The sequence below is a fragment of the Pinus tabuliformis genome, chromosome 8 (assembly GCF_031772625.1).
Source record: "Pinus tabuliformis cultivar Carrire ecotype Pingquan chromosome 8, CPIR1, whole genome shotgun sequence".
In the NCBI taxonomy this organism is placed as follows: domain Eukaryota; kingdom Viridiplantae; phylum Streptophyta; class Pinopsida; order Pinales; family Pinaceae; genus Pinus; species Pinus tabuliformis.
Window position 1 is genome coordinate 1,172,607,791 of NC_142294.1, and position 6,970 is coordinate 1,172,614,760.

Consider the following 6,970-nt stretch of genomic DNA (forward strand, 5'->3'; position numbering starts at 1 on the left):
ATTGAGAAAGGATGAGTCAGCTTGCAAATGATGTGTAGTTGCCTTGTGTCCTCTCTCTCTTCAGTTAATCTTTAGTTGATCTTCAGTTCTTGAGTCCACTTGGAGAACCTTGCTTCCACTTGGAGAAACAGAGCCTCTGACTCATCACAAGGCGAAATACCTGATCCAAGTGTCATTTTTGGAAGATTCCAGAGCAATGAATCAGTGTGCCACTTGTCCCATCTCGCTCAGCACAGGTGGCCTTTGTCCCACTTGCTTTGCAACGCAGGTACACCATGGAGCAACTGAGTTTCAGCGCAGAAACCTAGTGGAGCACCTGCTTTGATTTCAGGATTGCTTGTTTTTGAGTATTTTCAGGTGGAGAACTGATCTGAGAGCTGTTGGTTTGCTGACCTTGTTCCTCTAGGGGTAAGAACATCATGTTTAGGGAACTTTGGATCCCTTGGATTATTGACAATTCATGTCTGTTGCTGTAAGGCACAAAATTGTCTATAACAGATGCCCCCTAAAGTGTGAGGTCGTTTATCGGGTGAAATGCTTTATTGAGAGGATCCGAAGTTCATTCAATCTGCTGAGAAGTGTCCTGTAATAAGATACAATACAATACATTATTTTTCATACATTTTCATGATCTAGCTGAGGCGGGCATTCCCATGCTCAGCTTTATAAATACATTTTGGTACATAGAACAGACGATCGTCTGATTGTAGACTGATAATTCTCTGCTGAAATTATCATCCTTTGAGAAGGATGATCATCTGCTGTAATGATGTACATATCAAATGTCTTTATGTCCTGAATATATATCGCAGCCCGGATGGATGAAACTAGATCCGGGGTCTTCAATCTCTTCCGATCTTCACTCGATGTACAAGTCGATCCATGTGAGAATTTTTTGAAGTCGAACATGGAAAGACATCGCTTGATTACCGGTCAATGATGTAAACCGTTAACAAGCGCGAGAGGAATCACCGATAAGGATGATGACCCTCAAGGTACGACAGTACAATTCACATGGCGGGAATAAAGGACTTGGCGTCGACCACCACGCAAAATCTTCTGGTCGAAGGTCATTGATGTATACCTGTCGCCGGAAGTGAGAAACTTGCCATTGAGGCATGCAAGCTTCAAAGTACTGAAGGGGGTGTTCCTAGATCAACTCCTTGGATAATGAGCTGATGTCGACAAGGAGCGATCCGTCAAAGGAGGGCCTTAATGAATCCCACATCAGTGACACGGAACGGAGCTAGTGATTGTGATGAGGTGAAAACAAACTGTGATGTATGATTCAGGGTGGCGGCCATGAAGTGGATGAAGGATAATGTATGGCAGTGGATGGGACACGACTGACTCTTTGCAGAACCACATCTCTTGAACATATAATGACACTGATGTGATGGATTGGTAGCATTACCCCAATTGTGGATGGTGTGGCGAGGACCATGGTTATGAGACCGGTGAATGAAACAACCCAACCCGATGTGATACGGAGGACAAAGTGTCATGTTCAAGAGCGACTTGCTACCATTAATGCTGTGAGGTTCTCCCAATTTTTCCCCAGTCATTGCTGACCAGTACCTCTTTATTTTTGTCAAGCTTGAGAAGGATAACATATGCTTGTTCTATAACCTGCCCTTCGGGCAAGCCCATCGCTATGTTTTAATGAGCCTAGCGATAGGGAAACTCATTCTCGTCTAAAGACAAGTTTGTCGCTATTTAATCATTTTAACGAGTCTAACGACAAGGAAAACTCGGTCCTTTTCATTTTTAGAGAGTCTGAAAAGGTACGGAAAGTTAACTCCAAAATTCCTTTTTCGTCTTCTAATCCCTTAAGTCCGAAAAAGTATAAAACTATACAGAAGGGATGAATTTTCGATTTCTTTAACGAGCCGAACAAAACAAGCGCTCGATCTTTTTGTGCAATAATCCCTCAGGTCCAAAAAGATTAAAATCTAGAGGAGGGATAGCTCTTCCGGTCCTTTTAACGAGCTAGAAGGCCAAAACTCGGCAAACTTTTCATATTTTACGAGTCAGTGAAAAGAGCTCAAAGAAGACTCGTCTTTTGAGGAACGAGTGATAAACAGGGATAGCAGCAGATTCCAGGTACAGGTTGGAATTTTCCAATCACGGCAGTGTCACAAGGATGGCTAAGTGAAATCACTCTTCGCAGCTGTTCCTCAAAATGGGTAAACACACATATGGAGATGAACGATTGGCCAAAATGAACGGATGGAGGTGATGGCATATAAACACGACCAAGGGCTTTTAATATGGCTTTCAAAGGTTACTTTTCTCAATGGTTATTTACCGGTTCATTTTTTCTGAGTGAGCTTGAACTGCTAGGGAAAGATTGCTCACAATTTATGTTTATTTTTTAACGAGCATGAACTCTGCTAAAACTGCTCAATTCTTGCGTTTATTTTTTAACGAGCATGAACATTGCTAAAACTGCTCAATTCTTGCGTTTATTTTTTAACGAGCATGAACATTGCTAAAACTGCTCAATTTATACCAGTCTTAATACAAGGAATGCCTTAGGTGAGGTAATCTTATTTAAGGAGCGATACCTCACTAATTACTCCAATTTGGCAGGTTTTAACTTTTGCCTTTCATCCTTTCTTTATGCAAGCTGGAAACGGCTAATCCTACGAGTTTAACGGGTTAGACCTACAGGTTTAAAGGGAGGACCTAAAAATTTAAAAAAATAAATAGTCGTCCCGTGCTTGCACTCCAAAAGGTTTGCATGCCCCCAGGTATAAAGTATAATTTCGAGATTCTATCCTCTTACTTATTATCCGAAAAATGGTTTCGTTCGCTGCCGCAAACTAAACTCTCTTTTCGGCGATGTCTATCATTAGGTTGCTAAGGATGGTGACTACTCGTTTCAGCAATTTCATCTCTTTCTTTGGAGACTGCCCCTACTCTCTTTCAAAACATATTGTTTTAATGGGTGAGGCTTGACATTCAAAGATGGTGGCTACTTGCTGCCACAAGTGGATCTCCTCCTTAGAAGAGCCTACTTTTTTAGACAAAGGGAGCGATTCTTCCGCTTCACATAACTTTGACAAAAGAATTTTATCCTAGAACAACCCTCTCTTCCTTTTTCGGGCGGGGTACGGACTAGTCCATTCTTCTGCGGAAATTAACTTTATACCCAAGGTTTTCTCTGCCCAAGGCAGGCCAGGGTGCATGCCCCCTGGGTCCCAGTTCTTTCTTTCCGAATTACTCGCATTCATCGGGAAGTAGAACCGGGGGTGGTGGCATTCTTTGAGTGAATAAACCGTTAAGGGATGGTATTTGACTATTTGCGATGCGTGATCCTGGAAATGAAAGTTGGTCTACGAGCTTGACCATTCTTCCTTCGTGCGGAAAACACATGACTCTGAAGAGGGAGGACACTATCGCCTCCATGCAATATATATAGTCTCGTCCAAGGAGTAAGTTATAAACCAAGGGTCCCTGGACGACCATGATGTTCATATGAACTGTCTTCCCTTTCAATGTAACTGGAACATTGGGGAGAATCCCTAACGGGTGACTGGTTCCTTTATCAAAACCTGATAGATTTCTCATCTCAGGTAAAAGCGTCGGGCAACCCAGTGCTTTCCAAGCAATAGAGGAAAGGATACTCACAGATGCCCCTTCATCAATGATAGTTCCAGCCATCACCATTCTGTAGATTTGGACTATGATTCTGAATGGGATACTGGCTGGTAACCGGGGTCTGCCTAGTTGATTCCAATCAAAGGATACGACTAGGTTGCTTGGTGGTGGGACCGAATATACGGCCGGATACGACCCTGACGATGTTCCTTCCTGCGATAAAGGAATGGGCGCATTGCCCTGATGCTCATCAAAGTCTGTGTTGATGAAAAGAATATGGACGGTGTCATCCTTATCCTCTTCAGTGAGGGTGTCATTTGAAGATGGGTCTTCAATGACGGAGTCATTGGAGGATGAAACCTCTGAAGGAAGAACCGGGTCAACTGCCGTTTCGACCTTTAGACTTTCGTCTGGTCTGGATTCAGTAGGTTCATTCTCAATGACCGACACTTCAGCCGACCACTTGAGCGGGTCAGCTGGATTTTCAACTATCGAGGGATTAGGCGCGAGTTTTTGGTATCCAGGAGGAAGTCGTAACGGTGAAACCGGACGATCTTCCAAAACTCTCTTTGCCTCATCTAAGAATGGACATCAGTGGATGGCATGATCGCCTTCACACAACATACAGGGTGATCTTGGTCTCCCTCTTCGTCCTTCACTCTCGCTAGTTGACGGACTGCAATCAACATGACTACCAGAGGTTGATGCTACCGGATTGTGCAACCTTGGGGACCAGTCCCTTAGTATCCGGGGAATACAAGGACAATCACGATGGAAGTGGGTCCCTTTGCAAATGACACATGGTGATTTAGGCCCGGTCGGTGCAGTGTGTGGGTTTTTGTCAGCTGTCTTTTGCTTGCCCCCAGTCGCCTTCGCCATAGGCCCCTTCTGCTTCTTTTCTCTTTTCTTCTTTTCCTTCTTCTCCATGGGAGGCTGACTTTTGCCGGCTCTACCTTGTGAAGATGAAGGATTAGAGGAAGAATTGTAAGAAGTGGAAGGCTGGTGGGTAGTTTTAGACTGGTCTGACTGTTGATTCGACTGCTCAGGATTAGTGGCGATCTGAACTACATTAGTTGAAAAGAGCCATACAGGTAGGCCAATTGTCAATCCTGGAAGTGACAGTGTGGCCATATGAGGCGCACCAACATCTCCCCAAGAGGAGAAGGGATTTGGACTTCCGCCAAGGTTACCTCCTTGGTTGGTGGGCTCCATACTTTTCAATTGAAAGATCAACGTGGGAATAACAGGTGATTATGTTCCGTTTAAAATAAATTTTATTAACGACGCTTTTAGACACAAACTTGCTTTTTCATGTTTTAAGAGTCGAGAAAAAGCTAAAGATGACTCTAGTCGCCTTCGATGTTTTAACGAGCCCGAAGTGACAAATGCTCGGATGGACTTTTTCAGTTATAGAGTTTGAAAAAGGCCAAAAGAAACTTCTCTGGAGTTCTAGGCAGAGGGTGTGCCAAACTTTTCGCGAAACCACAGAATACGTTTTACGGTACGGGTGGTCGATCTTCGTGAATGCTATGTTCACTGCATCGCGATCAGTAGGGCGGCCGACACGGCTTCCTATGGATAAAGGATAATTGCCTATAGGGGTCTCCCAATATATACTCGACGGTACGTGGGAGCACAAGTCCGTATTAGTGCCACCGACCCTCAGGAGGAATCACCCACCTTCGTAGAGATCGACAGTCACTATGCTTAACGACGCCGGAACACGTCTCTACCTAGACCTCTATGTGTTTGCGTTATGTTACAAAGCGTTGTTATGTAAATTGGATTTATTTTAATGTTGATCTTGCTTAGCAGTTTGCCTTTAAGGATCACCACGAGATGTATATAACAAATTCCTGAATGCAGTCTAAGATGAGAAGCAAACTTTTCAATCTTTCAACTTTGAAAACCTTAACTACTGAGGGAAGAGAAAGGCAAATCTTTTCTCACAGATCATAGAGCACACACTAAATGCAAAAATTTTCTAAATCGTCAAGCAAACAGTCAAATGCAAAATGCACAATGCATGTATTTTCTTTTCCCTTTCTTAATGTGGATGGGTTACAAAAAGAAAGTCGTTATATAACTTTGATTTCGATTTAAAGCGAAAGTAAACAAGCTTGTCCAAAATCAAAAGACACCTTAAGATTTACTTGCTTAATCACTGGAAATGCATGAAATCAAACCATAATGATGAAAGTAAAATGACTAATCAGCTATGGACAGCAAACAAGCTAACTCTTTAGACCAGCAAAATGCCTAACACAGGTTCAGATCTAAGAGGCCAAAAGCAAGACTAGTTTACTCTTCGTTATGGGAAATTGTAAATGAGTAAGAAATACAAAGAACAAGTACAATTTCGTTATATAACAGAGGCAGAATGATGGCAAGTAATATTGGTTTCAGAACAGGTACAAGACTGACACCTAGCAGCAAAATCTAAGTGAAAACAGGCAAGAGAAAGTGAGGAAACCCCAAATGCACTAGGCAAATTTGGGCCAACGCAGGTGCTGCACAGCCAATCTGGCTCTCAGCGCAGGTAGCCCCTTCGGGACCTGCGTTGCAAAGCAGGTAGCCTGTGTACTACCTGCTTTGGAAAACAAAACTTGCGTTTTCACAGTTTCCGGGTCATAATTTTCTCAAAAATGCACAGTTTTTGCTCAAATCAGAAACAATCAGTCAAGCACACTCAAAGGGATGATTAGGAAGGTGAAAAGCTATCACTAAGAGCTTACAAGGATCCTTGTAGATCAGCTCTTCAAATCATGAACTTGCTCAGAAATGAGCTAGAGTAGCTGCCCTCTACTTCGCTTTTGATATAGTCAAAAGCTTTTCGATTTGGTACTCTTTTGTTCAGGAAATGAATAGCAAAATACTACAAACACAATCAAACGGATACGATCCCGAGCGGAGTCGCCAGTTTGTTGTAGGGAAAAGTATCCGACTCGGATGACCCTATCCCACTCTAAGGGTGATAGTACCTCAGCAACAACTGTAAAGAAAACTACTTAAGGTTTACATCTTTATGAAAGCAAAAGAGAGTGGATAAATGCACTAACCGTTGCCTTGCGCTTAATGTCGAATCCAAACTCTTCTCTATGGTCGCTTGCTCCCAGCTCTTTGCTCTTTTGCCGGCCCAGCTACAATGAGATCCTGCAAAATGACAAAGAAGGAGACTACAAGAGGCATGCAATCATAACTGATTCACGGATTAGCATAAACCAAATATACAATTATCACAAAACATCATTGGAACAAATGCATATAGAAGAACCTCAATAGCTTTTATTAATGAAGAAGTAAAGGTTCTGAGAGTGTTACAACCATTGAAAGTCCTAATCCAGCAACACCTCCCAGCAGAAAGAAT